This window comes from Pongo abelii, chromosome 6 (genome assembly GCF_028885655.2).
Source record: "Pongo abelii isolate AG06213 chromosome 6, NHGRI_mPonAbe1-v2.0_pri, whole genome shotgun sequence".
In the NCBI taxonomy this organism is placed as follows: Eukaryota; Metazoa; Chordata; class Mammalia; order Primates; family Hominidae; genus Pongo; species Pongo abelii.
Window position 1 is genome coordinate 105,393,912 of NC_071991.2, and position 20,104 is coordinate 105,414,015.

General features: G+C 39.7%; 1 protein-coding gene across 40 annotated transcripts in view; it reads right to left on the reverse strand.

The window, feature by feature from the left end:
• The window catches only part of NRCAM (neuronal cell adhesion molecule), a 314,284-nt gene that overhangs the window by 235,365 nt on the left and 58,815 nt on the right, over positions 1-20,104 (reverse strand). Inside the window, exon 3 of one of the 40 annotated variants that reach the window (XM_054559660.2) lies at positions 18,466-18,758. The exons of the other annotated variants lie outside the window; for them this stretch is intronic. The gene's annotated coding sequence lies outside the window, so the exon portion shown is untranslated. The remainder of the gene's footprint in view (positions 1-18,465; positions 18,759-20,104) is intronic. 40 annotated transcript variants of the gene reach the window in all.

Consider the following 20,104-nt stretch of genomic DNA (forward strand, 5'->3'; position numbering starts at 1 on the left):
ACACACACACACACACACACACACACTCCAAGACACACACTACAGTGAAATTTCAGAAATCCAAAGGCAACGAGAAAACCTCAGAGCCAGACAAAGCAGTGTGGTGGATAAAGAGAAGGAAAGATGAAAAAGGAAGGATAAAGTAGGAAGAAAGAATAGAAAATGGAAGGAGGATTATAGAAAAGAATGGAAAAAGACAAAGGAGAGAAAAAAAATACTTGAACAAACAGGAAAGCCAGACTCTCCTTAGGGGTAAATGCGGCTAACAACCTGAGGATGCTTTTGAGGTACAGCTAGCTGAACCTGAAATCCTGACATTAAGCTGAAAGGCTAATGTGTTTCCAGACTGGTAGTGCCTCTGACTCCTGATAGCAAAATAAAATCCTCCCTAAGATAGGTCTCAGGATTTCAAAATACTAAGTTCAATCTATTATAACCACATAAATAATATTCCCAAACACCTAGAAAAACTAGCCACCACAAAGGAAAATCAGTAGAACAAGAGATCAAGGTGCCCAAGAACTGCAAATAATATAATTATCAGATATTAATGTAAAACTACTATCTCTGAAATGCTTAAAAAAGTAAGTGTAATAAAAATCATAAAGGAACGTATAATGAAATATTATTTGACTTTAAAAGGAAGGAAATTCTGGTGTATGCTACATGATAAGCCTCGACTTTGCTAAATGAAGTAAGCCACTCACAAAAAGACAAATACTGTATGATTTCACTTATGTGAGGTACCTAGAGTAGTCAAAATTATAGAGGCAGAAAGCAGAATGGCAACAGGAGCTGGAGGAGAGGAGATTTGTTTAATGGGTCTAGCATTTCAATGCTGCCAAATGAAGAGTTCTGGAGATTGGCTGCCTGACAAGGTGAATGTACTTAACACAACTGATGGGTGTACTTAAAAAGATTTTAAAATGGTGAATTTTATCCTATGTGTATTTTATCACAGTTAATTTTTTTTAATCACAAAGGATAAGATGGCATAAAAGTGACCAGGCAGATGTACAAAATAATAAATGAAACTTCTGAAAATAAAAAATGAAATCATTTTACTTTACAAATTTTAACTCAATATATAAGATAAACATATTAGACACAGCTAAAGATAGTATTATTTTAGAAAGCAGAGTTGAATAAGTTGCCCATATTACAGCATGAACGGAGGGAAAATATAAAAGAGAAGTCATAAAAAAATAATGCACTGGTTTAAATTAGTCTAGTTAGGGTTTCAAATGGAGGAGAGACAATTTTCAAAAAAGTAATGGCTGAGATTTTTCTATAATTGATGAAAGACTTGAATTCACTGATGTAGGAACCACAATATATATCAAGAAGGTTGAATAATAAGAAATATACACCAAGACATATTAAGATAAAACTATGGACTTCTAAAGATAAGATTGTTTACAGCAGTATCTCCTGTAATCACACAAAATTCAAAACAATCCAAAGGGATGAAAAATTGTAACATTCACATAATTTGGAATACTGTTGGCATTGAAAACAATCACACTGAATAAATCTCATAAACATAACATTAAGTGAAAATTAGTATGAAATTAATTATATGAGGTTTAAAAATATTTAAAGTTATGTAACAATTTAGAAGGAGTTAACCTACTGGAGGAAGGCGGGGGTGTGATCAAGGAATGAAACACAAGCAAAATAACCATCCGTATTTCCTATGTTGTCTGTGCTTTTTTTTTTTTTTTTTTTGAAAGACATTTTCACTGTTTTTTTTTTCTTTATTTATTTTTATTTTTTCCCTTTTTCCCCTCCCCCTTCCCTGGGTTTTGAATACTCTCGGCAGTTATTTTCTTTTCCTATAACATTTAACTTTCTCCTGGCTTCCATTGTTCCTGATGAGAAGTTAGATGTCAGTCTTATCACTGTTACTTAATGTTGTTTTTTTATTTTTATTTTTTTGAGACGGAGTCTCACTCTGTCGCCGAGGCTGGAGTGCAGTGGCACAATCTCCGCTCACTGCAACCTCCACCTTCTGGGTTCAAGTGATTCTCCTGCCTCAGCCTCCTGAGTAGCTGGGATTACAGGCACGCACCACCACACCCAGCTAATTTTTGTATTTTTAGCAGAAATGGGGTTTCACCATGTTGGTCAGGCTGTTCTCAAACTCCTGACCTCGTGATCTGTCCGCCTTGGCCTCCCAAAATGCTGGGATTACAGGCATGAGTTACTGTGCCTGACCTTGATGTTTTTCTGTCTTTTTTCTGGTTGCTTTTAGGATTTTCTCTTCTGTCTTTCTGTACTTCTTTCACTGTTATGCATCAAGAAGTGGGTTTCTTTTCATTTATTCTGCTTTGAGTTTCTTTAATCTGTCAATTGGTATCCTTCACAGGTTCTAAGAAATTCTGTCATCTTCCTGAATGTTGCCTTTTCCCCATCTTTCTTTCCTCTTTTTCTCTCTGGAACTCTAAGTATAATCAATCCTCATTATTTGTGGATTGCATATTTGCAGATACACCTACTTGCTAAAATCTTTTTATAACCCCCAAATTAATCTTATTTTCATGGCCATTCATGCACATGCTCAGAATGGCAAAAAATTTGAGTCACCTGATGTACATGTTCCTAGCTGAGGTCAAACAAGATGATGTTCTACCTTCTTGCTTCAGCTCTCATACTGTAAACACATGTCCTTTTTGCTATCTGTTTAGGGCTCTGGTTTTGTTTTTTGCATTTTTGTGCTTTTTCTTGGTCATTTCTCTGTTTACAGTGGCCCCGAAGCACAGTGCTGAAGCGCTGTCTAGTGTTTCTTGGTGCAAGAAGGCTGTGAAAATCCGTGTGTTAAATAAGCTTCATTCAGGCATGAGTTATGGTGCTATTGGCCATGGATGCGTTAAGGGAGGTGCCTTTAAACACAAACACACATAAAACAAAGTTATATATTGATTAATTAATGAAAAATTGTGAACAGATGCTCACAGGAACTTTTTATTTCTCCTAGGAACAATGGTTCGGTATTCACTAATCCAGTATTCACAGTGGCTTTATAGAACATAACTCTTGCCAATAATGAGAAGTGACTATATGAGAACATCTTCTATCTTCTCTATATCTCACCTTTTCTTTTTTATTTTCTATTATTTTATCTCTCTGTGCAGCATGATAGATAATTTATTTTGACCTAATTTCCAGGTCATTATTTGCCCTTTAGCTGCACCATGTGACTACTGAAGTATTGAGTTTTAAACTTCAGTTATTTGTTTTGCTATTTCTATAAGTTGTATTTGGTTTCTTTTTAAGCTTTAATTGTCCCTTTTTGGGTTTCCTATTCTCTGTAGATTTGATCAAGCTTATTTTTTATTTCTTTAAAAATGGTAAGCATACTTTACAGTTATTTTACAGTCTGTATCTGGTAATTCCAACATCTGAACTTTTTGAGGATCTGGTTTTGTTGCTGATGTAGCTACTGCTTCTTGCTCTTGGGGTCTAGTTTTCTTGTGTGATTGGTCATCTTTTGTTGAGACAGGATGTTGCTCTGTTGCCCAGGCTGAGTACAGTGACATGATTAAGGCTCACTGCAGCCTCAGCTTCCTGGGCTCAAGTGATCTTCCTGCCTCAGCCTCTTAAGTAGCCAGCACTACAGATGCACGCCACCATGCCCATGCTTGGTCATCTTTGACCATGTGTTCCTCATTGCATTTAAAAATTATTTGCAAGAATAATTTGAGATCAAGGATAAATGATAAACACATATCTTTCTCCAAAGATATATGTTTGTTTCTGTCAGGTACTTGGGAGTACCAACAATATGGCATTGCCTTAAACCTAGTTCAAGGCTTGAGGTTCTGCGAACAACCCAGGGAATCAGACTTCAGTTGTAATCCCATGTGAGGACTGTCCCAAATCTGGTTCATCCTTTTCCTGAGGGTGTAGCACTTGGGAGTCCTAGCCTATTGAGGGGAGGATCTCCTATTTCTGGGTGCTCCAGGCTTTGACTTCTATCTTGATACCACTTGCTCTGTGAATTATTCAAAGTGAAAATCCAAAAACTGACAAATGTCAAGAACCCTGAGAGAAAAAGTTTCTTTTGCTCTATTCACCTCGCTGGTAAATATTTTCCCTTCAACTCTGGCGTAGTAATTCCCTACTATCTTGTCAGCGCTTTTATGCTTTTAAGATGTTGACTTTTATATATTATCTAGCTTCTTTAGTTGTTTTCAGTAGGAGGGTTGTCCAAATAACCTAGCCCTCAATTACCAGAAAAAGAAAACCAGCTTTTTTTTTCTTTTTTGAGACAGAATCTTACTCTGTAACCCAGGCTGGAGAGCAGCAGCACAATTATAGCTCACTTCAGCCTTGAATTCCTGAGCTCAAGCAATCCTCTTGCCTCAGCCTCTAAAGTAGCTAGACCTACAGGTGTGTGCCATGATGCCTAGGTTTTTTTTTTTTTTTTTTTGTGGAGACAGGGTCTCGAATTTTTGCTCAGGCTGTTTTCAGACTTCTGGCTTCAAGTGATTCTCCCACTTCAGCCTTCCAAAGTGCTGGGATTACAGGCGTGAGCCACTGGGTCCAACTGAAAAGGTTGCATTTAATTCAGCCTCTTCTTTTATTTATTTATTTTTGAGATGAAGTCTCGCTCTTGTCCCCCAGGCTGGAGTGCGATGGCATGACCTCGGCTCACTGCAACCTCTGCCTCCTGGGTTCAAGCAATTCTCCTGCCTCAGCCTCCCGAGTAGCTGGGATTACAGGCACCTGCCACCATGCCTGGCTAATTTTCGTATTTTTAATAGAGACAGGGTTTCACCATGTTGGCCAGGCTGGTCTCGAACTCCTGACCTCAGGTGATCCGCCCGCCTGGGCCTCCCAAAGTGCTGGGATTACAGGCATGAGCCACTGCACCCGGCCCTAATTCAGCCTCTTCTATCTCTTCTGCTTAAGGTGAAGGCCGTTCCTACTTTTTCTTCCTGGCTTATTTATTTATTTTTATTTTCTAGAGACAAGGTCTCACTCTGTCATCCAGGCTAGTACAGTGGCATGATCATGGCTCATTGCAGCTTCAAATTCTAGAGTTCACGTAATCCTCCCACCCCAGGTCCGGCGTAGCTGGGACTACAGGTGTGCACCACCACTCCTGGTTAATTTTTTAAATTTTTTACAGGGATGGGGGTCTCACTTTGCTGCCCAGGCCAGTCTTGAACTCCTACCTTCAACCGATCCTCCCTCTTTGGCCCACCCGAAAAGTGCTGGGATTACAAGCGTGAGCCACCATGCCCTCTTCCTGGCTTAATTCCTCATCTTCTGTGTGTGATCACTCAAATGGGAGAAGACATATCTCCAGAAGAATAAGCAGTAGGTATAAGACACACACTTCCTCAGGGCAAAAAGTTAGTTCCACATGGCTGGGAAGGCCTCAGGAAACCTGCAATCATGGTGGAAGGTGAAAGGGGAGCAAGGCACCTTCTTTACAGGGTGGCACGATGGAGAAGTGAGTCTGTTTGTGCTTGTTTTTATTCTTTTTAACCTTACATATAAGTTATAATCATAACTCTTTACTATTTACTTCTAACAAACTCTATAAATGATATACGATTTTATTCCCGTTTTGTATATGAGGAATTGAGGCACAGAAAGATTAAGCAACTTGCCCAAAGTTCCAGGCTAGCAAATAGTAGCTCTAAGACCAGAATCTAGGCCACCTATCTCTATAATAAATGCTCCTGAGTACTGGGTTACTCTCCCTCTCTTTTGTATGTATGTAATATCCCATTTCATAATAAAAAGAAGTCAGCCATGGTGGCTCATGCCTGTAGTTCCAAGTTCTCAGGAGGCAAAGGCAGAAGGAATTCTTGAGCTCAGGTGTTTGAGTCCAGTCTGGGCAACACAGAGAGACCCTATCTTCAAAAAATATATAAAAGAATATACAAAGAAATGAAAAGGAGAAAAATGCTTGGCACTAATAGCCTAAGGACTAATGCCATTAAAACTATTTTGCAAGAAGATTAAATATAGGTACGTAGCTATATATGTGTCATTGTAATGAAAAATAACATCAAAAAGTTAATAATCATTTGCCTGTGTTACTTTTACTCTCTTCCCATTTTTCTTCATTTTTCCCAATTGTCTGCGTGAATATGTATTACTTTTAAACTCAAGGGAAGAAAATAATACTATTTTAAAATACTCTTGCCCACAGCTTTTTTATTTAATTGCATATCCTAAATCACATGGTAAACTGCATAGTCTAATTATATCTTGCCTGGGAGATAAAAGACAATTTTGAGTATTACTGTGATCCAAAAAGGGCCTTCACTGTGTATCCAAGGGCAAATAGTGTTTCAAATTTCAACAAAAAATGTTAAAGGCTAGTAAAGAGTTGCTTTGAGCTGGTCTTAACATTGGCTTTGACCATTTTTCTTTTCTTTTCTTTCCTTTTTTTTTTGAGACAGAGTTTCACTCTTGTTGCCCAGGCTAGACTGCAATGGTGCAATTTTGGCTCACTTCAACCTCCGCCTCCCAGGTTCAAGAGATTCTCCTGCCTCAGGCTCCCAAGTAGCTGAGATTACAGGCATGTACCACCATGCCCGGCTAATTTTTTGTATTTTTAGTAGAGACGGGGTTTCACCATGTTGGCCAGGCTGGTCTCAAACTCCTGACCTCAGGTGATCCGCCTGCCTCAGCCTCCCAAAGTGCTGGGATTACAGGCGTGAGTCACTGCACCTGGCCTGCCTTGACCATTTTTTACGTGGCTTTAGGGCAATCTCATCCTATCTAGGGCAGACAGGTATGCTGGGCTCCTCTGTCTATAGCCACCCCATTAAATAAGGAGAGATAGAGAGGGACTGTTATGCAACAATCAATAAATAGACTTCACAGTGCAGAGATTAGTTGCCTGACTAGCAAGTTTAGACAAACAGTCCTTAAATGGGAGTGTGAGGCTCCTGCTGACATTCAGGAAAGCATCTGAGGCTGTGAAGGGGTGCATGGTAACTTCAAATTGTGTGGTGCTAAACCCACAGAGTCACAGAAGATCTGCAACAGTTTTGCTTTCCGGAGGAGGGAGATATTGCTTTCCAGAGGAACAGAGATTTTTTTTTTTTTTGAATGTAGAAAAAAACTCTTTAGAAACAGGTAAAGGTAGAGTTTGGTAGCATTATTCAATCAAGGAAACACTAACAAGGCTGGGCGCAGTGGTTCATGCCTCTAATCCCAGTACTTTGGGAGGCTGACACAGGAGGATCACTTGAGTTCAGGAGTTCGAGACCAGCCTGGGCAACAAAGTGAGACCCCATCTCTATTTTTTTAATTAAATTAATTTTTTTTTAATTAGCCAGGTACAGTGGCATGCGCCTGTAGTCCCAGCTACTTGGAAGGCTGAGGCAGGGGGATTGCTTAAGCCCAGGAGTTCGAGGCTGCAGTGAGCTATGACTGCAGCACTGCACTCCAGGCTAGGCAATAGAATGAGACTCCATCTCTAAAAAAGGAAAGAAGAAAGAAAAAAGAAAACCCTAAACTAACAGGGCAATCTGTAGAGGTACCCTGGCATCTAAAGTACTAGCACTGAGCCTCCAGATTAAGCAAGGGCAGGAACAGCAGGCTCTGCTCGGAGCAGCCCAAGTTTAGTATCATTTTTCTTAAAAGCTTAATATACCAAAAACACCCCATATTGACTCTGTAAAGTAATTACCCCCAAATTACCCACTATCAATTTCTAGGAAAACAACCAGAAAAGCACTGTGGAACACTCACATTTCAATGACCTCTCTCATCACCTGCTCCCCTTCTTTCATTTACTAGTCTGTGAACTGGAGGAAATCACTAACTTTCCCTAAGCTTCAGTTCCCAAAGGGATATAATTATACTTGCCTCACAGTGCTGTTGTGAAAATAAAATGACACAGTGGCTGTAATGCCCACCACAGTGTCCTGCAGAGGCTCTGGAAGTGTGTTCCAATGTAGTCCCAACTATTCAGCCACTGAGTCACACCACACACACACACACACATGCTCACACACACACACATACACACACACACACCCCTTGATGTTGCCTAGGCAAACAGCCCTCTAAAGTCACTCCTGTCTGGCTCAGGACCTCCAAAATCAAGATTAAGAGTCCAAACATATTAAAGTGAGAATTGGGAGTTATTTTCACTTCAGATTTCATTTAAAAATAACAAATTACAAAACAGTAGCTAGAAAGGGAACCTGCTAATGCATATTCATGAAGACTGCTAACCAGAAATAAAGACAAAAGCTGTCTTTTCTTGTAACATTAAAGTAAAAACAAATAAGATACGGAGAAGGCAGCAGGAGAGCCAGAACGATACATCCATTTCAGGGATGAGGGAATCTGATATAACTTATGACAAGGGCTTGGTAACACACAACCCCTGGGAATTCTAATGAACACAACCCCTGCAGACTTCCAATGCAGTTCCATCTTGAACATCCAAGGGCAGTCATTTGGCTCATGGTGAATAGATCTAACTCTTGGCTTCTTAGCCAAAGAAGATTGAGAAATTTGAATAAAAATTAAGAACAAGAGCTTTTAAAATGTTTCTTTTCAATGAAGTACAGTCTCATACTTCATTAACTTCAGTTTATGCTGAAGACAATTATACATCTTCCTTGAGGCAAGAACCTGGGGAAATATAAGAAATAAAAACTGGAATTTCTTCATGGTTTTATGTTGGGGGTGTGTGCTTGGTTTTTTTCTTCTGACTTTCAAAGGAGTCCGAGATGCGTAACTGAACTTCCTACTCTGAAAAATGACCATCATGATAACATACCATTAAGAGTCAGGGCTTTGAAGTGGTGCATTTGGTTTAAGAACAGGTTGATGACAACATGAGGTATTTGATTTTCTGTTCCTAAGTTAGTTCACTAAGGATAATAGCCTCCAGCTCTTATAAGTGGGAGCTAAATGATAAGAACTTATGAAAACAAAGAAGGGAATAACAGACACTGCTGATCCGGGAGGGTGGGAGGATGAAGCAGAAAAGATAACTACTGGGTACTGGGCTTAATACCTGGGTGATGAAATAATATGTACAACAAACCTCCAAGACACGTGTTTACCTATGTAACAAACCTTCACATGTGCCCCGAAATCTAAAATAAAAGTCAAAAAAACCCAATAATAAAAATTTAAAAAAGAGGAGAGAACCCTTGATCCAGTCAAAGAAAAACAAAAACAAAACCAAAAATAAAAAACAGGTTGGGGGTGAACCGGTAGAAAAAAAATAAAGAATTGTTGAAGGGCACAAGATGGGTTGGGGGAAAGAAAAGCTCTTATTTCCATACGAATTTGAAGGTTGTATTTGAACTTTTAAAAACCTGAAAGTAGCTAAAAAAAATCCATCAGTTCTGTTAGAGTCCTCTTGAAAGGAAAGGAGATTTGGCAGAGGAGATTTGAAGGCAGTGATAGGAGTAAAAATAAAAACCCTTTTCATGTTTTTACCTCAGGTGCTTAAACTGCCCTTGGATTACAGCACTTTTCTCACTGTAAAGTATTAATACATATGAATCCTGAGCCTCCTGTTAAAACACATGCTCTGATTCAGCAAGTCTAGGGTAGGACCCGCAACTTTGCTTTTCTAACAAGCTCTGGGTGGTATCCACACTGCTGGTTTATTGACCATGCTTTTAGTAACACGTAAAGAAATTTGAGTTGTAGTGCCTACTGTTGGTTCATCATATTAGGATTTGGAAGTTTGTCCCCTAAGCCCAGTTTTTCTGCTTGACAGATACTAGCTTGCCCTAGTTACCTCATGGGTTATCGTGAAGCTGAAATTAAACAACATGCCAAGTGCTTTATGAAGTGTGAAGAACAAAGAATAGCAGTATGATCACCATCATGAAAAAGAAGATCATAAAAGACAAATGACTTTCTGAAGGACCCAACGTAAGAGGCAGAACTAGACGCAAAATCCGTATCATCTGATCCTAAGCAAGTGCTTTGTACTCTAATGTGTTGCAACTTAAGGCGTTATGAGGAATAGATCACATTTATTTCCATCTTACATTTGTCTCCCTGTCTTAATGCATATATTACATTGAAAATGTACACATTGGGATGATTCAAACCCTTGTATTTCCTTAGAGGGGTAGAGATCACTGCTGCTGTACTGCCCTCTGATGCACTCTAGGAGGCGATCATAACACTCAATACACCTACAGTCTAACAACACCACCGTTAACCAGGTAAGTGTAACGGAGACCGGTGTAAACACCCAACCACATGAGAGAATTTCAGAGATGTGACACAAAAATGTGGGCTAGAATAATCAAGGAAGCCTTTGTGGAAGAAAAGCAAGCGTTTTGAGGTATGCTCAAATGAGAAAGGTTTAGGTAGCTTAGAAGAAAGGCAAGGCTGACGCTGAGCAAAATCACAGTGGGATCTCCAATGAATTAGTCGTCCTGAACACAGTGTCAAGGACTATATTTAATACCCAGAAATAATCCTACATGTTAGAACACGGAGGCCAGCTCAACTGATGCAGTAGATTAGTTCAATAATTAGAAAGGAGGGAGTCCTGGAATACCAGGGTAAGGACTGTATACTTTATTCTTCATGGGATGGAGGGCCATTTGAAGAATTTTTAGCTTGGCAGAAACAGGAATGAAATTGGGTATTTGAATGGAATGTATTGGAGAGAATATGGAAGGCATGAGAATAAGTAAGTACATCTTTACAATTTATGTTTACAGCAGTGGAACCATTTAATCAAGTGAGATCTTAAAACATCTGTCTGTCTGTCTATGGAGAGAGAGGGAGGGAGGGAGGGAGAGAGGGAGAGAGAGAGAATATGAATATGAATACGAGTATGTAAGCAGAGCTGTTTTAGGTCAGGGTGTGATGGGGCCCCTAGGCTGAGCTGTCAGGAGTGGAACCCTCAGTTCCACTTGGTTTCTTTTGAAAGAAGGTCACTGTAATGTGATAAGTATATAAGGATGCAGGAACTAGAAATGCAAAGGAAAACTATACAGACATGTTTTATGAAGGAAGAATAGATCATCTGATGGCTCCAATAGCTCCAGAGCCAGGCATTTTGGCTTCTAGTCCAGTGCCCTTCATCTACATCGTTCTAACTCTGCCGATTACTATTTGACAAGACATGCCAAGGAGAAAATGCAAAGCCCAATACACTTATTAGTAATTTAGAAACTTCTTAGGCACTTCCTTTTATCTTCCAACATTGAGGTCTTAAAAGAGCATTTAGTCTAAAAATCTAGTCCCATATCCATTCTTTAATCTTATCTCTAAGCAATTAATTGATTGGAAATAATTTATTCTTCAAAGTTGCAGACTTCCTGTTGTTGTTCCAAAGCCTTTCATAGTGATCTAATACTTGTATTTTAACAATGTCATCACAAGATCTGAGTCACAAAAGAGATTACATTGGGCACAAATAAGTGGCCCAGGATAGGAGGTGTTAATTTATTTTCACATAGAATATAGAATGGCCTACAGTAAGATTGAAAACTATGATAATAATAATCAGCATATTTATAAACATAACATAAAGACACCTATTCAATGAAAGAAGACCTGTTGTTACACGTTCAGAGAAGCACACAAGGTGTGTTTGCACACAAAGATACTATGAGAAAGTTATAGAGAAAATGAATGTGGATATAGTAATTATTTTCTTTCATTTGCAAAACAAAACATACGTGTTTGAATTTCTAGGAGGCATCATTTCTGAAATCACAGAGTTCAGAGTTCTTAAATACTCTAGGAAGCATCTCAGTAACTCAGGACTGAATGTTCTCTTCTTTTTTTTGAAGATTTTCAGAAGTGTATATTTTACAAGCCTCTTCCAGTGTTTTATTGTCAAAAGCAGAGGAGTTCCCTTGATATAAATCTAACTATCTTCCTTCTTTAATGTATGTCCATTTCCTCTTGTGCTATCCTCTGAACATGGGCAAAAAATGTCCAATATCCTCCTCACGAAAGGCTTCCACTTATTTGATGATAGAAGGTAAGTTATGCCTCAATTTTCTCATCCTAAACAATTGCAGTTCCTTTAACTTTTACTCAGAGAAGTTGCTCCTCATTTCTTTAATCACTATAGTTTCCCTTTGGAATTCTGTCCAATTTCTCCACATACCTTATTAATGGGGGCTAAAAGTATGGAATTATTTAAAATTGCAAGTGATGCATCTTTTATTAACCTCCATATTCTACCAAAGCAAATGTTGTAATAAAAATGGCATTAAAGGGCACTCTGTATTGTCCAATTGGTCAGAACTGGTGCACTATTTATGGATTACTTACAGGTAATTACTGGTAATTATAATAATAGCTATGATGCAATGAACGTTTCCTAGGTTCCAGGCACCGAATACTTTGCTGTCAAATCCTGGCAACAACTCAAAAAGGTAGGTATTTTTATCCTAATTTTTAAAATTAATTAATTTATTTTTTATTATTATACTTTAAGTTCTAGGGTACATGTGCACAACGTGCAGGTTACATATGTATACATGTGCCATGTTGATGTGCTGCACCCATTAACTCGTCATTTACACTAGGTATATCTCCTAATGCTATCCCTCCCCCTCCCCCCACCCCACAACAGGCCCTGGTGTGTGATGTTCCCCTTCCTGTGTCCAGGTGTTCTCATTGTTCAATTCCCACCTATGAGTGAGAACATGCGGTGTTTGGTTTTCTGTCCTTGTGATAGTTTGCTGAGAATGATGGTTTCCAGCTTCATCCATGTCCCTGCAAAGGACATGAACTCATCCTTTTCTATGGCTGCATAGTACTCCATGGTGTATATGTGCCACATTTCTTAATCCAGTCTATCATTGATGGACATTTGGGTTGGTTCCAAGTATTTGCTATTGTGAATAGTGCTGCAATAAACATATGTGTGCATGTGTCTTTATAGAAGCATGATTTATAATCCTTTGGGTATATACCCAGTAATGGGATGGCTGGGTCAAATGGTATTTCTAGTTCTAGATCCTTGAGGAATCGCCACACTGTCTTCCACAATGGTTGAACTAGTTTACAGTCCCACCAACAGTGTAAAAGTGTTCCTATTTCTCCACATCCTCTCCAGCACCTGTTGTTTCCTGACTTTTTAATGATCACCATTCTAACTGGTGTGAGATAGTATCTCATTGTGGTTTTGATTTGCATTTCTCTGATGGCCAGTGATGATGAGCATTTTTTCATTGTGTCTGTTGGCTGCAAAAATGTCTCCTTTTGAGAAGTGTCTGTTCGTATCCTTTGCCCACTTTCTGATGAGGTTGTTTGATTTTTTCTTGTAAATTTGTTTAAGTTCTTTGTAGATTCTGGATATTAGCCCTTTGTCAGATGGGTAGATTGAAAAAATTTTGTCCCATTCTGCAGGTTGCCTGTTCACTCTGATGGTAGTTTCTTTTGCTGTGCAGAAGCTCTTTAGTTTGATTAGATCCCATTTGTCAATTTTGGCTTTTGTCACCATTGCTTTTGGTGTTTTAGACATGAAGTCCTTGCCCATGCCTATGTCCTGAATGATATTGCCTAGGTTTTCTTCCAGGGTTTTTATGGTTTTAGGTCTAACATGTAAGTCTTTAATCCGTCTTGAATTAATTTTTGTATAAGATGTAAGGAAGGGATTCAGTTTCAGCTTTCTACGTATGGCTAGCCAGTTTTCCCAGCACCATTTATTAAATAGGGAATCTTTTCCCCATTTCTTGTTTTTGTCAGGTTTGTCAAAGATCAGATGGTTGTAGATATGTGGCATTATTTCTGAGGGCTCTGTTCTGTTCCATTGGTCTATATCTCTGTTTTGGTACCAGTACCATGCTGTTTTGGTTACTGTAGCCTTGTAGTATAGTTTGAAGGTAGCGTGATGCCTCCAGCTTTGTTCTTTTGACTTACGTTTTTCTTGGCAATGTGGGCTCTTTTTTGGTCCCATATGAACTTTAAAGTAGTTTTTTCCAATTCTGTGAAGAAAGTCATTGGTAGCTTGATGGGGATGGCATTGAATCTATAAATTACCTTGGGCAGTATGGCCATTTTCACGATACTGATTCTTCCTATCCATGAGCATGGAATGTTCTTCCATTTGTTTGTGTCCTCTTTTATTTCGTTGAGCAGTGGTTTGTAGTTCTCCTTGAAGAGGTCCTTCAGATCCCTTGTAAGTTGGATTCCTAGGTATTTTATCCTCTTTGAAGCAATTGTGAATGGGAATTCACTCATGATTTGGCTCTCTGTCTGTTATTGGTGTATAGGAATGCTTGTGATTTTTGCACATTGATTTTGTATCCTGAGACTTTGCTAAAGTTGCTTATCAGCTTAAAGAGATTTTGGGCTCAGACGATGGGGTTTTCTAAATATACAATCATGTCATCTGCAAACAGGGAAAATTTGACTTCCTCTTTTCCTAATTGAACACCCTTTATTTCTTTCTCCTGCCTGATTGCCCTGCCCAGAACTTCCAACACTATGCTGAATAGGAGTGGTGAGAGAGGGCATCCCTGTCTTGTGCCAGTTTTCAAAGGGAATGCTTCCAGTTTTTGCCCATTCAGTATGATATTGGTTGTGGGTTTGTCATAAATAGCTCTTATTATTTTGAGATATGTCCCATCAATACCTAATTTATTGAGTTTTTAGCATGAAGGGCTGTTGAATTTTGTCAAAGGCCTTTTCTGCATCTATTGAGATAGTCATGCAGTTTTTGTCTTTGGTTCTGTTTATATGCTGGATTACATTTATTGATTTGTGTATGTTGAATGAGCCTTGCATCCCAGAGATGAAGCCCACTTGATCATGGTGAGTCAGCTTTTTGATGTGCTGCTGGATTCGGTTTGCCAATATTTTATTGAGGATTTTTGCATCGATATTCATCAGGGATATTGGTCTAAAATTCTCTTTTTTGTTATGTCTCTGCCAGGCTTTGGTATTAGGATGATGCTGGCCTCATAAAATGAGTTAGGGAGGATTCCCTTTTTCTATTGATTGGAATAGTTTCAGAAGGAATGGTACCAGTTCCTCCTTGTACCTCTGGTAGAATTCGGCTATGAATCCATCTGGTCCTGGACTTTTTTTTGGTTGGTAGGCTATTCATTATTGCCTCAATTTCAGAGCCTGTTATTGGTCTATTCAGGGATTCAACTTCTTCCTGGTTTAGTCTTGGGAGGGTATATGTGTTGAGGAATTTATTCATTTCTTCTAGATTTTCTAGTTTATTTGCGTAGAGGTGTTTATAGTATTTTCTGATGGTAGTTTGTATTTCTGTGGAATCGGTGGTGATAACCCCTGTATCATTTTTTATTGTGTCTATTGGATTCTTCTCTCTTTTCTTCTTTATTAGTCTTGCTAGCGGTCTATCAATTTTGTTGATCTCTTCAGAAAACCAGCTCCTGGATTCACTGATTTTTTGAAGGGTTTTTCGTGTCTCTATCTCCTTCAGTTCTGCTCTGATCTTAGTTATTTCTTGCCTTCTGCTAGCTTTTGAATGTGTTTGCTCTTGCTTTTCTAGTTCTTTTAATTGTGATGTTAGGGTGTCAATTTTATATCTTTCCTGCTTTCTCTTGTGGGCATTTAGTGCTATAAATTTCCCTCCACACACTGCTTTAAATGTGTCCCAGAGATTCTGGTATGTTGTGTCTTTGTTCTCATTGGTTTCAAAGAACATCTTTATTTCTGCCTTCATTTCATTATGTACCCAGTAGTCATTCAGGAGCAGGTTGTTTAGTTTCCATGTAGTTGAGCAGTTTTGAGTGAGCTTCTTAATCCTGAGTTCTAGTTTGATTGCACTGTGGTCTGAGAGTTTGTTATAATTTCTGTTCTTTTTCCTTTGCTGAGGAGTGCTTTACTTCCAACTATGTAGTCAATTTTGGAATAAGTGCAAGGTGGTGCTAAGAAGAATGTATATTCAGTTGATTTGGGGTGCAGAGTTCTGTAGATGTCTATTAGGTCTGCTTGGTGCAGAGCTGAGTTCAATTCCTGGGTATCCTTGTTGACTTTCTGTCTCGTTGATCTGTCTAAGGCTGACAGTGGGGTGTTAAAGTCTCCTATTATTATCGTGTGGGAGTCTAAGTCTCTTTGTAGGTCACTAAGGACTTGCTTTATGAATCTGGGTGCTCCTGTATTGGGTGCATATATATTTAGGATAGTTAGCTCTTCTTGTTGAACTGATTCCTTTACCATTATGTAATGGCCTTCTTGGTCTCTTTTGATCTTTGCTGGTTTAAAGTCTGTTTTATCAGAGACCAGGATTGCAACCCCTGCTTTTTTTTATGTTTTCCATTTGCTTGGTAGATCTTCCTCCATCCCTTTATTTTGAGCCTATGTGTGTCTCTGCATGTCAGATGGGTCTCCTGAATACAGCACACTGATGCGTCTCCTGAATATAGCACACTGATGGGTCTTGATTCTTTATCCAATTTGCCAGTCTGTGTCTTTTAATTGGAGTATTTAGTCCATTTACATTTAAGGTTAATATTGTTATGTGTGAATTTGATCCTGTCATTATGATGTTAGCTGGTTATTTTGCTCGTTAGTTGATGCAGTTTCTTCCTAGCCTCGATGGTCTTTACAATTTGTCATGTTTTTGCAGTGGCTAGTACCAGTTGTTCATTTCCATGTTTAGTGCTTCCTTCAGGAGCTCTTGTAAGGCAGGCCTGGTGGTGACAAAATTTCTCAGCATTTGCTTGTCTGTAAAGGATTTTATTTTTCCTTCACTTATGAAGCTTAGTTTGGCTGGATATGAAATTCTGGGTTGAAAATTCTTTTAAGAATGTTGCATATTGGCCCCCACTCTCTTCTGGCTTGTAGAGTTTCTGCCGAGAGATCCGCTGTTAGTCTGATGGGCTTCCCTTTGTGGGTAACCCGACCTTTCTCTCTGGCTGCCCTTAACGTTTTTTCTTCCATTTCAACTTTGATGAATCTGACAATTATGTGTCTTGGAGTTGCTCTTCTCGAGGAGTATCTTTGTGGTGTTCTCTGTATTTCCTGAATTTGAATGTTGGCCTGCCTTGCTATGTTGGGGAAGTTCTCCTGGATAATATCCTGCAGAGTGTTTTCCAACTTGGTTCCATTCTCCTCGTCAGTTTCAGGTATATCAATCAGACGTAGATTTGGTCTTTTCACATAATCCCATATTTCTTGGAGGCTTTGTTCGTTTCTTTTTACTTTTTTCTTTAAACTTCTCTTCTCACTTCATTTCATTCATTTGATCTTCCATCACTGATACCCTTTCTTCCAGTTGATCAAATCGGCTACTGATGCTTGTTCACACGTCACGTAGTTCTCATGCCATGGTTTTCAGCTCCATCAGGTCATTTAAGGATTTCTCTACACTGGTTATTCTAGTTAGCCATTCGTCTGATCTTTTTTCAAGGTTTTTAGCTTCTTTGAGACGGGTTTGACCATCCTCCTTTAGCTGAGAGAAGTTTGATCGTCTAAAGCCCTCTTCTCTCAACTCGTCAAAGTCATTCTCTGTCCAGCTTTGTTCAGTTGCTGACAAGGAGCTGTGTTCCTTTGGAGAAGACGTGCTCTGATTTGTAGAATTTTCAGCTTTTCTGCTCTGGTTTCTCCCTGTCTTTGTGGTTTTATCTACCTTTGGTCTTTGATGATGGTGACGTACAGATGGGGTTTTGGTGTGGATGTCATTTCTGTTTGTTAGTTTTCCTTCTAACAGTCAGGACCCTCGGCTGCAGGTCTATTGGAGTTTGCTGGAGGTCTACTCCAGACCCTGTTTGCCTGGGTATCACCAGCAGAGGCTGCAGAACAGCGAATATTGCAGAACAGCAAATGTTGCTGCTTGATCATTCCTCTGGAAGCTTCGTCTCAGAGGGGTACTCAGCCGTGTGGGGTGTCAGTCTGCCCCTACTGCGGGGTGCCTCCCAGTTAGGCTACTTGGGGGTCAGGGACCCACTTGAGGAGGCAGTGTGTCCATTCTCAGATCTCATACTCTGTGCTGGGGGAACCATTACTCTCTTCAAAGCTGTCAGACAGGGACATTTAAGTCTGCAGAAGTTTCTGCTGCCTTTTGTTCAGCTATGCCCTGCCCCCAGAGGTGGAGTCTACAGAGGCAGGCAGGCCTCCTTGAGCTGAGGTGGACTCTACCCAGTTCGAGCTTCCCGGCAGCTCTGTTTATCTACTCAAGCCTCAGTAATGGTGGGTGCTCCTCCCCCAGCCTCGCTGCCACCTTGCAGATAGATCTCAGACTGCTGTGCTAGCAACAAGTAAGGCTCTGTAGGCGTGGGACCCTCTGAGCCAGGTGCCAGATATAATCTCTATTTATATATAATATAAACAGTGTGCCGTTTGCTAAGACCATAGGAAAAGCGCAGTATTAGGGTGGGAGTGACCCGATTTTCCAGGTGCCGTCTGTCACAGCTTCCCTTGGCTAGGAAAGGGAATTTCCTGACCCCTTGTGCTTCCCGGGTGAGGCAATGCCTCACCTTGCTTCGGCTCTCACTCGGTGGGCTGTACCCACTGTCCTGCACCCCTGTCCAACAAGCCCCAGTGAGATGAACCCAGTACCTGAGTTGGAAATGCAGAAATCAACCGTCTTCTGTGTCGCTCACGCTGGGAGCTGTAGACTGGAGCTGTTCCTATTCAGCCATCTTGGAACCCTCCCCACTTTAATTTTTTATAGTAAGTGCGTGGGCTAGATTGTCGCAGATCTTGATTGTGATTCCAGAGCCAGTACCTTATCACAGTACTATGAAGATAGGTAATCCCATCCTCGTACACACACGTGCTACATTGCATGGCCCACGTATGGTGATTGCTGCAGTTCAGGTTTCTCTGGAAACAGGCTCTGAGATGAAGACCTGCAGGCAGGAATTTTACTGGTGAGGGCTCCTGAGCACAACCTCAAGGGGAGTGCACAAAACAGGACAAGGGAGTCAGAGAAGTTGGGCCATGGTGCTGTCACAACAAAAGCCTCAGCCAACCTTTCAGGTCCTACACATTGTCCTGAACTGAGTCAAGAGCCTTTGTGTTCCCAAGTCGACCACTCATTGAATGCACATGGGCCTGGGGAAAACAGTATAATCTTGGGTGAGGCAGCTCTGATTAGCTGAAGGCAGTAGACAATCCCCAAAAGGAAGGACGCAAGTGAGCCATCAGCTGTTAACACTCCAAGAAGCTGGAGAAAGAGTGCTTGAGTCAGGAAAGGGCAGGGGATTTGAATGGCACATCACAGCTCTGCCATAGGGACTGTGTCTTCTGATCCCCAACTCAGGATGTGGCCCTGTGAACCTGTTTATGGATTCTGAGTTACAGATTATATCATTTTAAGGCCAAATAAGTCAAAGAAATCAGACTGAGGGGAGAAAAGAACTTCAAATACTGCTTTGGTTTATGTGTAGGGCAAGAGGAATATTTCTCTCTCCTCTTAGTCTCTCTCTTTGCCTCTTTCTGTCTTTGTCTCTGCCTCTGTCTTTCTCATTTACATTCTCTGTGATACACACATACTAATATGATGACACTAAATAAAACATGAAACCCCTGATAGCAAGGAGGGGAAACAGAAAAGGAGAGACAATAATTTGAAATACTGGTAACAGATAGTTGTTATCCAAGTGGATATTGGGATTTTTGAATAGTTCTATCAATAATGTACATGTCCTCTAAATGAAGGACATTTATGTTATGCTGGGTGAATAGAACCCTGTTAGTAGTTCTGCATCCTCAATCTTTTTTTTTATCCTCAATCTTTCTCATAGGTCGTATATATTAAAAGATATAATTGCCTCAGGATGGTTCTTGCCTAAAACAGACGGCACAGATACTTATACTATTGATTGTGAAGAGGAAGTTGTTTCATTTTTCCATTTTAAAATAAGAACAATAAACATGTTTTTAAAGTTTAAGATCAAAATTATTTATTATTTATTGTTATCTACTTATCCATTATGCAGACGCTTTTAAAAAGCTAGAAAGTCAACAACTGGCAAGAATGGTTTTATTAGAGCATGAATTTGAAATAGATCCCCAAGGGAAAATGAATTCAGCTTATATTATGAGAAAATATGAAGAGTCATTAATCTATATTATGCTGTCTTGCTATTCTATTAACTAAGGCAAAAACAAATTCTCTAGTCACCATTCTCATTTTCATGAGTATCAAGGTATTAGTGCAGTAGCTAGGGTTCAAAAGTTAATAATAAACCTG